The 19,279-nt window shown below is 56.8% G+C and overlaps 1 protein-coding gene across 2 annotated transcripts in view; it reads right to left on the reverse strand.

Annotated features, from left to right (window-relative positions):
• Positions 1 to 17,894, reverse strand: part of LOC143801430 (uncharacterized) — a 977,383-nt gene extending 959,489 nt beyond the window's left edge. Inside the window, exon 1 of one of the 2 annotated variants that reach the window (XM_077281248.1) lies at positions 17,755 to 17,843. The gene's annotated coding sequence lies outside the window, so the exon portion shown is untranslated. Of the gene's footprint in view, positions 1 to 17,754 lie in introns of both variants that reach the window. The other variant, XM_077281249.1, reaches the window with a different exon arrangement.
• Between the last annotated feature and the right edge of the window lie 1,385 nt (positions 17,895 to 19,279).

Below are 19,279 nucleotides of genomic sequence, written 5' to 3' on the forward strand. Positions count from 1 at the left end.
ACAACGAGACCCCTCTAGAGTAGCTCGTATGAAATGTGTGAACAGACCACTGTACCCACGGTTTCTGGACATATCAGGCCGAGTCCCTTGTCAAATGCGTTTCTACCAGAGTGACTACATGTGGGTGATAACGCTTTATCTGGGAAAATACTTTAACTCTTTTTCGTGGTGATCCCAGGCCTCTCACATTCCATGTCAACCATGTAAGATTAGATGCCATACCTTCTTAGTTGCATATTATAAACATTGTTACGCCAACATGTTCCTGAAATACAGTGGAAAAACACATCTCCCTGACAGCAATTTTTTGTAGAACAAGTTTGAACCAAACTACAAGATAAGAACAGTGTATAAAAAAACCAAACAGTGTAGGAGTGAAGTCCCATACTCCTATTGAGAAGAAAAAACGGGGATATCCTCACTGAAATCAGCGTCCGATATTGTTGATAAATTCGACGCCTTTCTTGGAAGCTCCATTTCGTAAGTAATAGCACAAATATTTTAGAATTATTTTGCATTGGTCGCACCGTGGGTGCGCAGCCATTCAACCGCCTCCTCTGGGTCAGTAAAAAACACAGAGGTACCCTCATAAACCACCCGCAACCTAGCAGGGTATATCATGGAATATATGACATTACGATCTCTGAGTTGTTTCTTGATGTCGATGAAACGTGCCCTTTGTTTCTGAAGCTCCACCGAAAAATCCGGGAAGATTGAAATGGTGGTGTTGTGAAATTTAATAGGGCTTTTCTGCCTTGCTAGACGCAGGATAGCGTCCCTATCTTTACCGTTGAGGAGGCGCGCCAAGAGAGGCCTCGGGGGGGCTCCGGGGGATTAGGTCTCGTAGGAACTCTGTGGGCTCTCTCTACGGAGAAAGTTGAGGAGAACTCACCCCCCAAGGAGGATTTCAGCCAGTCTTCCAAAAACTCTTCAGGGTGCTGGCCCTCAGACCGCTCTGGTAGACCAACAATCCGGATGTTATTTCGGCGTAGTCTATTTTCCAGATCATCTGCCTTCTGTTTCCAAGCATTAATGGAGCCAGCCACCTTTGTCAATTTGGCCTCCATAGGGGGAATTACATCTTCCATTTGGGAAACTCTTGTTTCCACCTCCGTAATGCGACCTCCCATACTTTGCATATCACGTCTCAGGCGCCCCACCTCAGTGTGCACGTCTTCTATCTTTTCTGTAAGAGCAGATCTGGTCAAGGATATAGCCTGCATTAATTGCTCAGAGGCGCGTTTAAGGGTTAAGTCATCCTGTACCCCCTCTTCATTACTATCTGATGGACGGCCCTTACGTGACGCTAGTGAGGAGCTGTTCCTAAGGTTCCGACCACCATCAGAGGGTTCCTCTCTGGCAAATTTTTTCAATTTGTCGGCAGTTGCCGAACCCTTTGAGTGCTGCATGATTCTTTGAGGTGGAAAGTAAAATGGTGGCAGCAAGGAGTCACGAGACAGGCAGGGAGTCCCCAATCACAACGGGTCAGATTATATGCAGCAAAGTCTAATCAATTGAAGTGAGTAAACTCAGCGCACCAGGGGGGAGGAGAAGGGCCACAGCTCCACGGAGTCAGCAGCAAGAAGGGGTGCCAAGCCCTCCAAATCTTTAGCGCCGACAGAGAGAGGTATATTCAGACTGGGGGGAAGACCGGGGCCACTATTTCAGGGCACACACCGATAGTCCCCACTATAATGAATGCCGATAACAGTCACCTCTCCTGACGCGCTGCCCGGATAGTACTTAGTGCAGCAGCTCCTCCTGATTGAGTGCGCACCTGCAGAGTGTCTGCCGCCTCTCGCCAGTACCGCCGATCCTCTCCTCAGGTCCCCCGTGCTGTCGGACTATGCTGCAGAGCCGCCCAGGAGTGCTGAAGTCCCGGCGGTATTGTTAAAAGTTGCACCGCTCCTGCGATCCTCTGGGCGCGCGCCCACAAAGATGGCCGCCGCCTCGTGTGTCCCGCTGCACTCACAGACTCCCCCGGGTCCCAAGCCGTCCTCCAGCTTCAGAATACCGTCTGCTGCAGCCGTTCACCTCCCGGTGCCACAGGAGAACCGTAGGTGGTAATCGTTCCGCTTTTAAGGAGGTTAATGTGCCCGGATAATGGCAGGATGTTAGGAGCTCCAGCTAAGTGCGTCTGCTCGCTCCAACTACATAGCCACGCCCCCCCACAGGTACAACATTTGCACCATCAATCCAAGGAAAAAATGGTTATCAGATGCAACATTACAAGATAAAGCATGGTCAGGTAACACAAGCGATTTCCCATCATCATCATCATCATCATCATCAGGGTTAACTTTACCCTCATTAGTAGATTGGGGAGGGGTGTCAATGACGAAGTGTGCCACCAACCTCCCCAAATCAGTCCCCAACAAAACATCAGTGGGCAAATTATCAGACAGCCCCACTTCCTTCACCCCGCTCCCGGCACCCCAATCAATATAAACCCGGGCCATCGGTAAGGGACAGCTGATGCCCCCAATCCCAGTGACAGTTAGGGTTTTCCCCGGAATGATTTCTTCAGGGGCCGCCAGTTCGGGTCGGATGAGGGTTCGTTCAGCCCTTGAGGCCTGTAGCAACATGACCTCCCACAATGACATGCTGTACGTTATCACACCCCCTCCCAGCCACACCACCCACCAAAAGAACTGCTGCATTAGGCCCTGGGGCCTTGGATGAGGGGTTCTTCTGCTTGGCTGGACATTGGGGACTGATGTGACCAGTCTGCCTGCAGTGGTAACACTGGCGAATTTCGGTGGTAGGTCTGGTGCTGCTGGCCACGGGGACAGGACCTCTGGTATGTTGGCTGGCAGGGGTACTGGCGTTGGATGCAGGCTTACCCCCTCTCCAGCTGGTGGTGACTGGCTTCCGCACTTCCGATCTACGGTTGGCCTCATAGGCATCGGCAATCTGCGCTGCTTTCATCACGACTTTGGGTTCTCTGTCCATCACGAACTGTCGCACCTCAGTTGGGCAAAGATGGAAGAACTGGTCTTTGATCATCAGGTCTCGCAGCTGTGCAAAGGTGGTCACTGACAGTCCTTGGGTCCACTGGTCAAAGTGGGTCCCCAGTCCATGCACCACATCACTGTAACTGTCGTGTGGGCCACGTTGGAGGGTCCGGAACTTTTTACGGTACACCTCGGGCGTAAGCTGGTACTTGGCTATGAGGGCCTGCTTGATAGCCTCATAGTCACCATCTTGTTCTTGAGGTCCAGAGCTTTTCCTCTCAGCCCTGGTGTCAGGTATTGTGCCCATTCTTGTGTAGGCAGCTGGTACTCTCTGCAGGCTTTCTCAAAGGCCCGCAGAAAAGTGTCCAAGTCCCCATCCTTTTCCATAACAGGAAAGTGGTCGGGCCGGGGCTTTGGTGTCTGAGTGCTGCTGGGCTCACGACTGGACTGGGACGACCCCTGCATTTGCAGTCGGGCCATCTGCAGCTGGTACTCCCGCTGCGCTTGGGCCTCTCGCTCGGGCCTCGGCCTCCTGCCGGTATTGCTGAATCAGCTGCCGACGTCCCTCATGGTCGTCAGTGGGGAATTCTTTCAAGGCCGCCTGCAGGTGGGGGTCCAATTCACCCGGATTGCTAACAGGGCCAGCATTCAGTGGTTGGATCTCTGCTGCAGCACCATGTTCGCTGGTGCCGGCTTCTGCGGCCTCTGGGCTCTGTGGCCTCTGGGCTCTGTGGCCTGGCTTGGTCTGCTTCAAATTACACCAGTTCAGCGACCATTTGAGCCTTGGTTTTGTTGGTACAGTCAATCTGCTGTGACATGCACAAGGCCATAAGAGTGTCCTCGGACTGCTTCTTATAAAAGGTTTCTCCCAGCACAACCATGGTTGCCAAATAAAAGATAGGATAGAAAAACGAAGAGAAAGGGGGGGGGGGATAATTACCAGTACACAATTGTCTCACAACTAATAAGCACTGAGTTCGTTCTCCCAAACTTATTTGCGCAGAGTTCTCGCAAGAACTTTCTGCAAGTTTTTAGCGAGAGGAATGATTGCTCAAACCAAATCACTAATGCTCTAAGATCCCACCGCCTTGCCACCAATATGTCACGATTCACACCGTGACTGTCAAGATCCCTTAGCCGCTGCCCACAATATGTCACGGATTGGGGTGACTTTAGACCAGCAGACGGCTATCACATGTGCAGGGGGCTTATCCTAGTTATCCCTCCACTGCCACAATGTGATGAAAACACACACACGAGGTTATTGACCTCTTAGTTTACAGCAGGGGCTTATTTTAGGTATCCCACTGCTCTTCAATATACCATGAACTGCAGGGATTTGTGTATCCCGCTTACAGTTCCACTCAACACTTGCAGCTCTCTGGCGCCCCCCTTACTCTCAGGTCAGATTAGGTACTGCACCTAGGGTAATTCGTCGCCAGAAACGCTGCCTGCTATGTACTGGCTATTGGGCGCGCTGCAGCGACGCGATAACTACTCCCACGCAGGCAGGAACAATAATTATCAAGCCGCAGTCGCTACAGTGACCCCCAAAAGCCTGCACACGGTAAGCTGCCACCAGCCTCGATTAAACGAGTCCGAAGCAAACCCAAAACAGTAGCGTCATTTCCCTTCAAGAGACTTAGGGTTCGTTTTTAGAGCAGGGAGGAAGAACTGGCATGAAATAATATACCCCACAAAATGTAGGCAGTGCTTTTTATCAAAATATTTTACAAAGATGTTACAAATGAGACCATTGCAAATATGTACAAGGTAATTATAAAAAAACAGGGAACAACATGAGAAATACACTTACAGTTGTTCAGAGCATTGCAGGCAACCAGGCTAGGGGGGTTTCCATCTATCCCAGTGCATTAGCACTCGCAGTCAGGTCGCTTCAGGTAAAAACTCACAACTCCCCCCTGGAAGCCTGCCAGCAACTTTATAACCTACAGCTTGTGACCTCACAGAAAGGGTTGAGTTAGGATCACCCTCCCCTTTCTTCAGTTTGAGTAAGGCAACCTTAAATTTGTTTACTTTCTATAACTTCGCTACAGCACATGTCATAAACGTACCATACCCAGCATACATCTCGTATTATCGTGGGCATTCCGATGAGATCAAATATGTCCTATTATTTACAGAGCAATCCCTACTTCTTCACCCGATGGAGTTAGACGCCCGTATTTAGAGTGATGCGTAGATCCACCGAGGGAGAATAAGAAGATATATGTACCATTTTCCTATCTTACATCGTCTGCCTTATATCTTACAAAAATGGAACAAAGAACTTCCATGTGTTCTAGAGATTTAGAATCCAGTTCTTGCTGGAGGAAGATTCTACCTGGTCGTAAACATTCCTTTAGGCAATAAAACGCTCTTCCCCCATGTACCTTGGCAAGGCAGCTCTTGGCTGAGTGAAAGGGAAGGGGGGGCTTTTTTAGCCCACAGCTTGCTAGCAAGAAAACTAACTTATGATATTTCATACCATATCGTGACAGCGCTCCTTCCCTTCCGAGCTCTGCCATGTGCCCAATCAATGGTTTACCCCAACATGTGAGGTATCGGCGTACTCAGGACAAATTGTACAACGACTTTTTTGGTCCAATTTCTCCTGTTACCCTTGGTAAAATAAAACAAATTGGATCTGAAGTAAAAATTTTGTGAAAAAAAAGTTAGATGTTCAATTTTTTTTAAACATTCCAAAAATTCCTGTGAAGCACCTGAAGGGTTAATAAACTTTTTGATTGTGGTTTTGAGCACCTTGAGGGGTGCAGTTTTTAGAATGGTGTCACTTTTAGGCATTTTCTGTCATATAGACCCCTCAAAGTCACTTCAAGTGTGAGGTGGTCCGTAAAAAAAATGGTTTTGCAAATTTTGTTGCAAAAATGAGAAATCGCTGGTCAACTTTTAACCCTTATAACTCCCTAACAAAAAAAAATTATGTTTCCAAAATTGTGCTGATGTAAAGCAGACATGTGGGAAATGTTATTTATTAACTATATTATGAGATATAACTCTCTAATTTAAGGGCATAAAAACTAAAAGTTTGAAAATTGCTAAATTTTCATAATTTTCGACAAATTTTTGTTTTTTTCACAAATAAAATCAAGTCATATCGAAGAAGTTTTACCACTATCATGAAGTACAATATGTCACGAGAAAACAATGTCAGAATCACCAGGATCCGTTAAAGCGTTTTAGAGTTATGACCTCATAAAGTGACAGTGGTCAGAATTGTAAAAATTGGCCGTGTCACTTAGGTGAAAACAGGCTTCGGGGTGAAGGGGTTAATTAGTTGAACGCTGCTGTCAAACACTGACATTTAGCAAGCGCTTCTGGTCATCTGGCCGCTGACTCCCGTCACATGATCGTCGGCATGACAACCAGAGGTCTCCAGGCAGGGCCGGACTGGGACTAAAATTCAGCCCTGGCATTTGAAGTCACACAGGCCCACTTGTCACATGGTGACTGTATAATATCTTTGTACACTTGTAGGTTACAAGAAGTGAGGGGAGTGTAACACCACTATATAACATATAATTACAGCTGTATCCAGCATTACAGCACAGCCCCCATAGAATGTAATGCAGCACAGCCCTATAGAACGTAATACATCGCAGCCCCCATAGAATGTAATACATCACAGCCCCCATAGAATGTAATACATCGCAGCCCCCATAGAATGTAATACAGCACAGCCCCCATAGAATGTAATGCCGCACAGCCCCATAGAACGTAATACATCACAGCCCCCATAGAACGTAATACATCACAGCCCCCATAGAATGTAATGCAGGCAGCCCCCATAGAATGTAATGCAGGCAGCCCCCATAGAATGTAATGCAGGCAGCCCCCATAGAATGTAATGCAGCACAGCCCTATAGAACGTAATACATCACAGCCCCTATAGAATGTAATACATCGCAGCCCCCATAGAATGTAATGCAGGCAGCCCCCATAGAATGTAATGCAGGCAGCCCCCATAGAATGTAATGCAGGCAGCCCCCATAGAATGTAATGCAGGCAGCCCCCATAGAATGTAATACAGCACAGCCCCCATAGAATGTAATGCAGCACAGCCCTATAGAACGTAATACATCACAGCCCCCATAGAATGTAATGCCGCACAGCCCCCATAGAATGTAATGCCGCACAGCCCCCATAGAATGTAATGCCGCACAGCCCCATAGAACGTAATACATCACAGCCCCCATAGAACGTAATACATCACAGCCCCCATAGAACGTAATACATCACAGCCCCCATAGAATGTAATGCAGGCAGCCCCCATAGAATGTAATGCAGCCAGCCCCCATAGAATGTAATGCAGCCAGCCCCCATAGAATGTAATGCAGGCAGCCCCCATAGAATGTAATACAGCACAGCCCCCATAGAATGTAATACATCGCAGCCCCCATAGAATGTAATGCAGCACAGCCCCCATAGAATGTAATGCAGCCAGCCCCATAGAATGTAATACAGCACAGCCCCCATAGAATGTAATGCCGCACAGCCCCATAGAACGTAATACATCACAGCCCCCATAGAACGTAATACATCACAGCCCCCATAGAACGTAATACATCACAGCCCCCATAGAATGTAATGCAGGCAGCCCCCATAGAATGTAATGCAGCCAGCCCCCATAGAATGTAATGCAGCCAGCCCCCATAGAATGTAATGCAGGCAGCCCCCATAGAATGTAATACAGCACAGCCCCCATAGAATGTAATACATCGCAGCCCCCATAGAATGTAATGCAGCACAGCCCCCATAGAATGTAATGCAGCCAGCCCCATAGAATGTAATACAACACAGCCCCCATAGAATGTAATGCAGGCAGCCCCCATAGAATGTAATGCAGGCAGCCCCCATAGAATGTAATACATCACAGCCCCCATAGAATGTAATGCAGGCAGCCCCCATAGAATGTAATACAGCGCAGTCCCCATAGAATGTAACACATCACAGCCCCCATAGAATGTAATGCAGCCAGCCCCATAGAATGTAATGCAGCACAGCCCCCATAGAATGTAATACAACACAGCCCCCATAGAATGTAATGCAGGCAGCCCCCATAGAATGTAATGCAGGCAGCCCCCATAGAATGTAATACATCACAGCCCCCATAGAATGTAATGCAGGCAGCCCCCATAGAATGTAATACAGCGCAGTCCCCATAGAATGTAACACATCACAGCCCCCATAGAATGTAATGCAGCCAGCCCCATAGAATGTAATGCAGCACAGCCCCCATAGAATGTAATACAACACAGCCCCCATAGAATGTAATGCAGGCAGCCCCCATAGAATGTAATGCAGGCAGCCCCCATAGAATGTAATACATCACAGCCCCCATAGAATGTAATGCAGGCAGCCCCCATAGAATGTAATACAGCGCAGTCCCCATAGAATGTAACACATCACAGCCCCCATAGAATGTAATGCAGCCAGCCCCATAGAATGTAATGCAGCACAGCCCCCATAGAATGTAATACAACACAGCCCCCATAGAATGTAATGCAGGCAGCCCCCATAGAATGTAATGCAGGCAGCCCCCATAGAATGTAATACATCACAGCCCCCATAGAATGTAATGCAGGCAGCCCCCATAGAATGTAATACAGCGCAGTCCCCATAGAATGTAACACATCACAGCCCCCATAGAATGTAATGCAGCCAGCCCCATAGAATGTAATGCAGCACAGCCCCCATAGAATGTAATACAACACAGCCCCCATAGAATGTAATGCAGGCAGCCCCCATAGAATGTAATACATCACAGCCCCCATAGAATGTAATGCAGCACAGCCCCATAGAACGTAATACATCACAGCCCCCATAGAATGTAATGCAGGCAGCCCCCATAGAATGTAATGCAGGCAGCCCCCATAGAATGTAATGCAGGCAGCCCCCATAGAATGTAATACAGAACAGCCCCCATAGAATGTAATGCAGGCAGCCCCCATAGAATGTAATACAGTACAGCCCCCATAGAATGTAATACATCACAGCCCCCATAGAATGTAATGCAGCCAGCCCCCATAGAATGTAATGCAGGCAGCCCCCATAGAATGTAATACAGCACAGCCCCCATAGAATGTAATGCAGGCAGCCCCCATAGAATGTAATGCAGGCAGCCCCCATAGAATGTAATGCAGGCAGCCCCCATAGAATGTAATGCAGGCAGCCCCCATAGAATGTAATGCAGGCAGCCCCCATAGAATGTAATACATCACAGCCCCCATAGAATGTAATACATCACAGCCCCCATAGAATGTAATGCAGGCAGCCCCCATAGAATGTAATGCAGGCAGTCCCCATAGAATGTAATACAGCACAGCCCCCATAGAATGTAATGCAGGCAGCCCCCATAGAATGTAATGCAGGCAGCCCCCATAGAATGTAATGCAGGCAGCCCCCATAGAATGTAATACAGCACAGCCCCCATAGAATGTAATACAGCACAGCCCCCATAGAATGTAATACAGCACAGCCCCCATAGAATGTAATGCAGCCAGCCCCGATAGAATGTAATAAAGCCCCCCCATAGAATGTAATACAGCATAGCCCCCATAGAATGTAATACAGCACAGCCCCCATAGAATGAAATACAGCCAGCCCCCATAGAATGTAATGCAGCCAGCCCGCATAGAATGTAATACAGCACAGCCCCCAAAGAATGTAATGCAGGCAGCCCCCATAGAATGTAATGCAGGCAGCCCCCATAGAATGTAATGCAGGCAGCCCCCATAGAATGTAATGCAGGCAGCCCCCATTGAATGTAATACAGCACAGCCCCCATAGAATGTAATACATCGCAGCCCCCATAGAATGTAATGCAGGCAGCCCCCATAGAATGTAATACAGCGCAGTCCCCATAGAATGTAACACATCACAGCCCCCATAGAATGTAATGCAGCCAGCCCCATAGAATGTAATGCAGCACAGCCCCAATAGAATGTAATACAACACAGCCCCCATAGAATGTAATGCAGGCAGCCCCCATAGAATGTAATGCAGGCAGCCCCCATAGAATGTAATGCAGGCAGCCCCCATAGAATGTAATGCAGGCAGCCCCCATAGAATGTAATGCAGGCAGCCCCCATAGAATGTAATACATCACAGCCCCCATAGAATGTAATACATCACAGCCCCCATAGAATGAAATGCAGCCAGCCCCCATAGAATGTAATGCAGCCAGCCCCCATAGAATGTAATACAGCACAGCCCCCATAGAATGTAATGCAGGCAGCCCCCATAGAATGTAATGCAGGCAGCCCCCATAGAATGTAATGCAGGCAGCCCCCATAGAATGTAATACAGCACAGCCCCCATAGAATGTAATACAGCACAGCCCCCATAGAATGTAATACAGCACAGCCCCCATAGAATGTAATGCAGCCAGCCCCGATAGAATGTAATACAGCATAGCCCCCATAGAATGTAATACAGCACAGCCCCCATAGAATGAAATACAGCCAGCCCCCATAGAATGTAATGCAGCCAGCCCCCATAGAATGTAATACAGCACAGCCCCCATAGAATGTAATGCAGGCAGCCCCCATAGAATGTAATGCAGGCAGCCCCCATAGAATGTAATACAGCACAGCCCCATAGAATGTAATACAGCACAGCCCTATAGAACATAATACATCACAGCCCCCATAGAATGTAATGCAGCACAGCCCCATAGAACGTAATACATCACAGCCCCCATAGAATGTAATGCAGGCAGCCCCCATAGAATGTAATGCAGGCAGCCCCCATAGAATGTAATGCAGCCAGCCCCCATAGAATGTAATGCAGCCAGCCCCGATAGAATGTAATAAAGCCCCCCCATAGAATGTAATACAGCATAGCCCCCATAGAATGTAATACAGCACAGCCCCCATAGAATGAAATACAGCCAGCCCCCATAGAATGTAATGCAGCCAGCCCCCATAGAATGTAATACAGCACAGCCCCCATAGAATGTAATGCAGGCAGCCCCCATAGAATGTAATGCAGGCAGCCCCCATAGAATGTAATACAGCACAGCCCCCATAGAATGTAATACAGCACAGCCCCCATAGAATGTAATACAGCACAGCCCCCATAGAATGTAATGCAGCCAGCCCCGATAGAATGTAATACAGCATAGCCCCCATAGAATGTAATACAGCACAGCCCCCATAGAATGAAATACAGCCAGCCCCCATAGAATGTAATGCAGCCAGCCCCCATAGAATGTAATACAGCACAGCCCCCATAGAATGTAATGCAGGCAGCCCCCATAGAATGTAATGCAGGCAGCCCCCATAGAATGTAATACAGCACAGCCCCATAGAATGTAATACAGCACAGCCCTATAGAACATAATACATCACAGCCCCCATAGAATGTAATGCAGCACAGCCCCATAGAACGTAATACATCACAGCCCCCATAGAATGTAATGCAGGCAGCCCCCATAGAATGTAATGCAGGCAGCCCCCATAGAATGTAATGCAGCCAGCCCCCATAGAATGTAATGCAGCCAGCCCCGATAGAATGTAATAAAGCCCCCCCATAGAATGTAATACAGCATAGCCCCCATAGAATGTAATACAGCACAGCCCCCATAGAATGAAATACAGCCAGCCCCCATAGAATGTAATGCAGCCAGCCCCCATAGAATGTAATACAGCACAGCCCCCATAGAATGTAATGCAGGCAGCCCCCATAGAATGTAATACAGCACAGCCCCATAGAATGTAATACAGCACAGCCCCCATACAATGAAATACAGCCAGCCCCCATAGAATGTAATGCAGCCAGCCCCCATAGAATGTAATACAGCACAGCCCCCATAGAATGTAATGCAGGCAGCCCCCATAGAATGTAATACAGCACAGCCCCCATAGAATGTAATGCAGCCAGCCCCATAGAATGTAATGCAGCACAGCCCCCATAGAATGTAATACAACACAGCCCCCATAGAATGTAATACAGCACAGCCCCCATAGAATGTAATACATCACAGCCCCCATAGAATGTAATGCAGGCAGCCCCCATAGAATGTAATGCAGGCAGCCCCCATAGAATGTAATGCAGGCAGGCAGCCCCCCTCAATAGCTCCACAATCCAGTCATCACTCATTGATAAAAAAAAAACAAAAAAACGCTCTACTCACCTCTCTCTTCCTGCCCCGCGCTGCTCCCAGCTCCGGTCTCAGCAGTCGCAGTCTGCCCGCCCGGTCACACAGCAGGTGCGTGATGTTATGATGTCATCGCGCACCCGCAGTGTCAGCGGCAGGCAGAGCGGGGAATGATGGGAGAGGGGGCGTCAGCAGACGCTCTCTCCTCCATCATTGCATTCAACTGTACCGGCGTCTATGACGCCGGTATAGTTGAATGCGGGGCCGGGAGTGTGCCGCAACAACGTGGAGAGTGTGCCGACAGCGGGGGGAGTGTGCCGACAGCGGGGGGGAGTGTGCCGACAGCGGGGGGAGTGTGCCGACAGCGGGGGGGAGTGTGCCGACAGCGGGGGGAGTGTGCCGACAGCGGGGGGAGTGTGCCGACAGCGGGGGGAGTGTGCCGACAGCGGGGGGAGTGTGCCGACAGCGGGGGGAGTGTGCCGACAGCGGCACACTCGAGCGGCCCACTATTGCCATCGGCCCTTCTGGCATTTGCCAGAACTGCCCGATGGCCAGTCCGGCCCTGTCTCCAGACCTCTACGATTGCTGATGCCAGAATGCTGTGAGCGCCCCCCTGTGGTCAGCACTCATAAGTCTGCAATTCAGCTGCATAGGAGCGATCTGAGCATCACTCTACGTAGCAGAGCCGATCAGGCTATGCCAGCTTCTAGCTTCCCATGGAGGCTACTGAAACATGCCAAAAGTAAAAAAATATATATGTTTTTAAAAATATGAAAAAAACAAAAAAAATATATAAAAGTTCAAATCACCCCCCTTTCGCCCCATTCAAAATAAAACAATAAAAAAACCAAGCCTGCACATATTTGGTATCGCCGCGTTCAGAATCGCCCGATCTATCAATAAAAAAAAGGATTAACCTGATCGCTAAACGGCGTAGGGAGAAAAAGTCTAAACGCCAGAATTACGTTTTTTTGGTCGCCACGACATTGCATTAAAATGTAATAACAGGCGATCAAGAGATCATATCTGCACAGAGGTGGTATCATTAGAAACGTCAGCTCGGGATGCAAAATATAAGCCCTCACCCGACCCCAGATCACTAGAAATGGAGACGCTACGGGTATCGGAAAATGGCGCAATTTTTGTAGTTTTTTTTAGTAACATTTGGAATTTTTTTATCACCACTTAGATAATAAAGAACTTAGACATGTTTGGTGTCTATGAACTCGTAATGAGCAGGAGAATCATAATGGCAGCTCAGCTTTAGCATCTAGTGAACCGAGCAAAGAAGCCAAACAAAAAAACAAGTGTGGGACTGCACTTTTTTTCACCACACTTGGAATTCGTTTCCCATTTTCTGTTACACGACATGGTAAAACCAACGTCGTTCAAAAGTACAACTCGTCCCGCAAAAAACAAGCCCTCACCTGGCCATAGTGACGGAAAAATAAAAAAGTTATGGCTCTGGGAAGGAGGGGAGCGAGAACCGAACACGGAAAAGGCTCCGGTCATGAAGGGGTTAAGCAGCAAATTGGCTCCGTCACTAAGGGGTTAACATCCCCAACACTGAGGAGCCGCAGTCACAGGAAGCAGGAGCAGCGCTGATCTCACCCCGCGCTCTCCCCTCGCCCTCCCCTCGCCCCGCGCCCTCCCCTCGCCCCGCGCCCTCCCCTTGCTCTCCCCTCGCACCCTCCTCTCGCCCCACGCTCTCCCCTCCCCTCGCCCCCCCCTCGCCCCGCGCTCTCCCCTCGCGCCCTCCTCTCGCCCCGCGCTCTCCCCTCCCCCTCCCCTCGCCCCGCGCCCTCCTCTCGCCCCCGCGCTCTCCCCTCCCCTCGCCCCGCGCTCTCCCCTCGCGCCCTCCTCTCGCCCCGCGCTCTCCCCTCCCCTCGCCCCCCCTTGCCCCGCGCTCTCCCCTCCCCTCGCCCCCCCCTCGCCCCTCACGCCCTCCTCTCGCCCCGCGCTCTCCCCTCCCCCTCCCCCCCGCGCTCTCCCCTCCCCTCGCCCCGCCCCCTCCTCCCCGCCCCGCGCTCTCCCCTCGCCCCGCGCCCTCCCCTCGCCCCGCGCTCTCCCCTCGCGCCCTCCTCTCGCCCCGCGCTCTCCCCTCCCCTCGCCCCCCCCCCGCCCTGCGCCCTCCTCTCGCCCCGCGCCCTCCTCTCGCCCCGCCCCCTCCTCCCCACCCCCTCCTCCTCCTCCCCGCCCCGCGCCCTCCTCTCGCCCCGCGCTCTCCCCTCCCCCTCCCCTCGCCCTCCCCTCGCCCCGCGCTCTCCCCTCCCCTCGCCCCCCCCTTGCCCCGCGCTCTCCCCTCCCCTCGCCCCCCCCTCGCCCCGCGCTCTCCCCTCCCCTCGCCCCCCCCTCGCCCCGCGCTCTCCCCTCCCCTCGCCCCCCCTCGCCCCGCGCTCTCCCCTCCCCTCGCCCCCCCCTCGCCCCGCGCTCTCCCCTCCCCTCGCCCCCCCTCGCCCCGCGCTCTCCCCCCCCTCGCCCCCCCTCGCCCCGCGCTCTCCCCTCCCCTCGCCCCGCGCTCTCCCCCCACGCCCTCCTCTCGCCCCGCGCTCTCCCCTCCCCCTCCCCTCGCCCCGCGCCCTCCTCTTGCCCCGCGCTCTCCCCTCCCCCTCCCCTCGCCCCGCGCCCTCCTCTCGCCCCCGCGCTCTCCCCTCCCCTCGCCCCGCCCCCTCCTCCCCGCCCCGCGCTCTCCCCTCGCCCCGCGCTCTCCCCTCGCGCCCTCCTCTCGCCCCGCGCTCTCCCCTCCCCGCGCCCTACTCTCCGCCCCGCGCCCTCCTCTCGCCCCGCGCTCTCCCCTCCCCTCGCCCCCCCCCCCCCCTCCTCCTCCTCCCCACCCCCTCCTCCTCCTCCTCCCCGCCCCGCGCCCTCCTCTCGCCCCGCGCCCTCCTCTCGCCCCGCGCTCTCCTCTCGCCCCGTGCTCTCCCCTCCCCTCGCCCCGCCCCCTCCTCCCCACCCCCTCCTCCTCCTCCCCGCCCCCTCCTCCTCCTCCCCGCCCCCTCCTCCTCCCCGCCCCGCGCCCTCCCCTCGCCCCGCCCCCTCCTCTCGCGCCCTCCTCTCCCCCCGCGCCCTCCCCTCGCCTCGCGCCCTCCTCTCGCCCTCCCCTCTCCCCCCGCGCCCTCCCCTCGCGCCCTCCCCACGCCCCGCGCCCTCCCCACGCCCTGCGCCCTCCTCTCGCCCCGCGCTCTCCCCTCCCCTCGCCCCGCGCTCTCCCCTCCCCTCACCCCGCCCCCCCCCCCTCCTCCCCACCCCCTCCTCCTCCTCCCCACCCCCTCCTCCTCCTCCCCACCCCCTCCTCCTCCTCCCCGCCCCCTCCTCTCGCCCCGCGCTCTCCCCTCCCCTCGCCCCGCCCCCTCCTCCTCCTCCCCGCCCCGCCCTCCTCCCCGCCCCGCGCCCTCCCCTCGCCCCGCCCCGCGCCCTCCCCTCGCCCCGCCCCCTCCTCTCGCGCCCTCCTCTCCCCCCGCGCCCTCCCCTCGCCTCGCGCCCTCCTCTCGCCCTCCCCTCTCCCCCCGCGCCCTCCCCTCGCGCCCTCCCCACGCCCCGCGCCCTCCCCACGCCCCGCGCCCTCCCCACGCCCCGCGCCCTCCTCTCGCCCCGCGCTCTCCCCTCCCCTCGCCCCGCGCTCTCCCCTCCCCTCGCCCCGCCCCCCCTCCTCCCCACCCCCTCCTCCTCCTCCCCGCCCCGCGCCCTCCCCTCGCCCCGCCCCCTCCTCTCGCGCCCTCCTCTCCCCCCGCGCCCTCCCCTCGCCTCGCGCCCTCCTCTCGCCCTCGCCTCTCCCCCCGCGCCCTCCCCTCGCGCCCTCCCCACGCCCCGCGCCCTCCCCACGCCCCGCGCCCTCCTCTCGCCCCGCGCTCTCCCCTCCCCTCGCCCCGCGCTCTCCCCTCCCCTCCCCTCGCCCCGCCCCCCCTCCTCCCCACCCCCTCCTCCTCCTCCCCGCCCCGCGCTCTCCTCTCGCCCCGCGCTCTCCCCTCCCCTCGCCCCCTCCTCCCCACCCCCTCCTCCTCCTCCCCGCCCCGCCCCCTCCTCCTCCTCCCGCCCCGCCCCCTCCTCCTCCTCCCCGCCCCGCGCCCTCCCCTCGCCCCGCCCCCTCCTCTCCCCCCGCGCCCTCCCCTCGCCTCGCGCCCTCCTCTCGCCCTCCCCTCTCCCCCCGCGCCCTCCCCTCGCGCCCTCCCCACGCCCCGCGCCCTCCTCTCGCCCCGCGCTCTCCCCTCCCCTCGCGCTCTCCCCTCCCCTCGCCCCCTCCTCCTCCTCCCCGCGCCCTCCTCTCGCCCCGCGCTCTCCTCTCGCCCCGCGCTCTCCCCTCCCCCCGCCCCCTCCTCCCCACCCCCTCCTCCTCCTCCCCACCCCGCCCCCTCCTCCTCGCCCTGCGCCCTCCCCTCGCCCCGACCCCTCCTCTCGCGCCCTCCTCTCCCCCCGCGCCCTCCCCACGCCCCGCGCCCTCCCCACGCCCTGCGCCCTCCTCTCGCCCCGCGCTCTCCCCTCCCCTCGCCCCGCGCTCTCCCCTCCTCCCCACCCCCTCCTCCTCCTCCCCGCCCCGCGCCCTCCTCTCGCCCCGCGCCCTCCTCTCGCCCCGCGCCCTCCTCTCGCCCCGCGCTCTCCTCTCGCCCCGCGCTCTCCCCTCCCCTCGCCCCGCCCCCTCCTCCCCACCCCCTCCTCCCCGCCCCGCGCCCTCCCCTCGCCCCGCCCCCTCCTCTCGCGCCCTCCTCTCCCCCCGCGCCCTCCCCTCGCCTCGCGCCCTCCTCTCGCCCTCCCCTCTCCCCCCGCGCCCTCCCCTCGTGCCCTCCCCACACCCCGCGCCCTCCCCACGCCCCGCGCCCTCCTCTCGCCCCGCGCTCTCCCCTCCCCTCGCCCCGCGCTCTCCCCTCCCCTCCCCCTCCTCCCCACCCCCTCCTCCTCCTCCCCGCCCCGCGCTCTCCTCTCGCCCCGCGCTCTCCCCTCCCCTCGCCCCGCCCCCTCCTCCCCACCCCCTCCTCCTCCTCCCCGCCCCGCCCCCTCCTCCTCCTCCCGCCCCGCCCCCTCCTCCCCGCCCCGCGCCCTCCCCTCGCCCCGCCCCCTCCTCTCCCCCCGCGCCCTCCCCTCGCCTCGCGCCCTCCTCTCGCCCTCCCCTCTCCCCCCGCGCCCTCCCCTCGCGCCCTCCCCACGCCCCGCGCCCTCCTCTCGCCCCGCGCTCTCCCCTCCCCTCGCCCCGCGCTCTCCCCTCCCCTCGCCCCGCCCCCTCCTCCCCACCCCCTCCTCCTCCTCCCCACCCCCTCCTCCTCCTCCCCACCCCGCCCCCTCCTCCTCGCCCCGCGCCCTCCCCTCGCCCCGCCCCCTCCTCTCGCGCCCTCCTCTCCCCCCGCGCCCTCCCCTCGCCCCGCGCCCTCCCCTCGCCTCGCGCCCTCCTCTCGCCCTCCCCTCTCCCCCCGCGCCCTCCCCTCGCGCCCTCCCCTCGCCCCGCGCCCTCCCCTCGCCCCGCGCCCTCCTCTCGCCCTCCCCTCTCCCCCCGCGCCCTCCCCTTGCCCCGCGCCCTCCCCTCGCCTCGCGCCCTCCCCTCGCCTCGCGCCCTCCTCTCGCCCTCCCCTCTCCCCCCGCGCCCTCCCCTCGCGCCCTCCCCTCGCCCCGCGCCCTCCCCTCGCCCCGCGCCCTCCCCTCACAGATTCACCACAAGCACCAAAACTCCACCAAACCCTCCTGTAATCTCACCGGAATGGCGGGAAACCTGCTGCTGGCTGACACCAGAGAACACGAGCTGCACACAACCAGGACGGCGCTGCTGCTGTAAATGCTAGGGTAGATGCTAGAGTGTATGGGCTCCTTCCAGGTGTGACGTCATTCCCGGGGGCGTGTCCTATCGGGAGGGGGCGTGTTCTCCAAGGCGGCAGAGAGAGGACAGCAGCATGACAGCTTGTGGACGCCATGGAGGTCAGTGGTTTCAGGGGGAAAAATGCTACTTGCCGATCGCTATTCGCTATTGGGGGGAGGCCCTGTGGTGGGAGACCTACTTGTCTGTGTGGGGAGTGACCCGTGGTGGGATTTTGGGGGGCTCCGCTGCTGCTGGCTATTGTGGGGGACCCTTGCGGTGGGATTTTGGGGGGCTCCGCTGCTGCTGGCTATTGTGGGGGACCCTTGCGGTGGGATTTGGGGGGGGCTCCGCTGCTGCTGGCTATTGTGGGGGATCCCTGCGGTGGTATTTTGGGGGGCTCCGCTGCTGCTGGCTATTGTGGGGGACCCTTGCGGTGGGATTTTGGGGGGCTCCACTGCTGCTGGCTATTGTGGGGGACCCCTGTGGTGGGATTTTGGGGGGCTCCGCTGCTGCTGGCTATTGTAGGGGACCCCTGCGGTGGGATTTTGGGGGGTGCTGCTGCTGCTGGCTATTGTAGGGGACCCCTGCGGTGGGATTTTGGGGGGCTCCGCTGCTGCTGGCTATTGTGGGGGACAGCTGCGGTGGGATTTTGGGGGGCTCCGCTGCTGCTGGCTATTGTGGGGGACCCCTGTGGTGGGATTTTGGGGGGGCTCGGCTGCTGCTGGCTATTGTGGGGGACCCCTGCGGTGGGATTTTGGGGGGGCTCGGCTGCTGCTGGCTATTGTGGGGGACCCCTGCGGTGGGATTTTGGGGGGCTCCGCTGCTGATGGCTATTGTGGGGGACCAATGTGGTGGGATTTTGGGGGGCTCCGCTGCTGCTGGCTATTGTGGGGGACCCCTGCGGTGGGATTTTGGTGGGCTCCGCTGCTTCTGGCTTTTGTGGGGGACCCCTGTGGTGGGATTTAGGGGTGACCTGCTGCTTATGGGGTGACTTGTTTGGGGTGGGAGACCTGCTGGCTATTGGGGTGACCCCTATGGTGGGACCCCTGTGGTGTGATTTTGGGGGCGATCTGCGTGCGGGGGACCCCTTTTAGTGAGGGTGACCTGCTTATGGTTGGGTTTGGGGAGGCGACCTGCTTGTTGCGGGACCCCTTTTAGTGGGGGCGACCTGCTTGTGGAGGGGTGACCTGCTGATGGCTATTGATGGGCCCCTGTGGTGGGGTTTGGGGGTGACCTGCTGGCTATTGAGGGGGACCCCTGTGGTGGGGTTTGGAGGTGACTTGCTGCTTACGGGGTGGACCCCTTTTAGTGGGGTCGACCTGCTGCTGGCTATTGGGGAGACCCTGGTGGTGGGGTTTGAGGGCGACATGCTAGTGGTCGGGTTTTGGGAGGGCGTGACCTGCTGTCTATTGGGGAGGACCCTTG

The sequence above is a fragment of the Ranitomeya variabilis genome, chromosome 1 (assembly GCF_051348905.1).
Source record: "Ranitomeya variabilis isolate aRanVar5 chromosome 1, aRanVar5.hap1, whole genome shotgun sequence".
NCBI lineage: Eukaryota > Metazoa > Chordata > Amphibia > Anura > Dendrobatidae > Ranitomeya > Ranitomeya variabilis.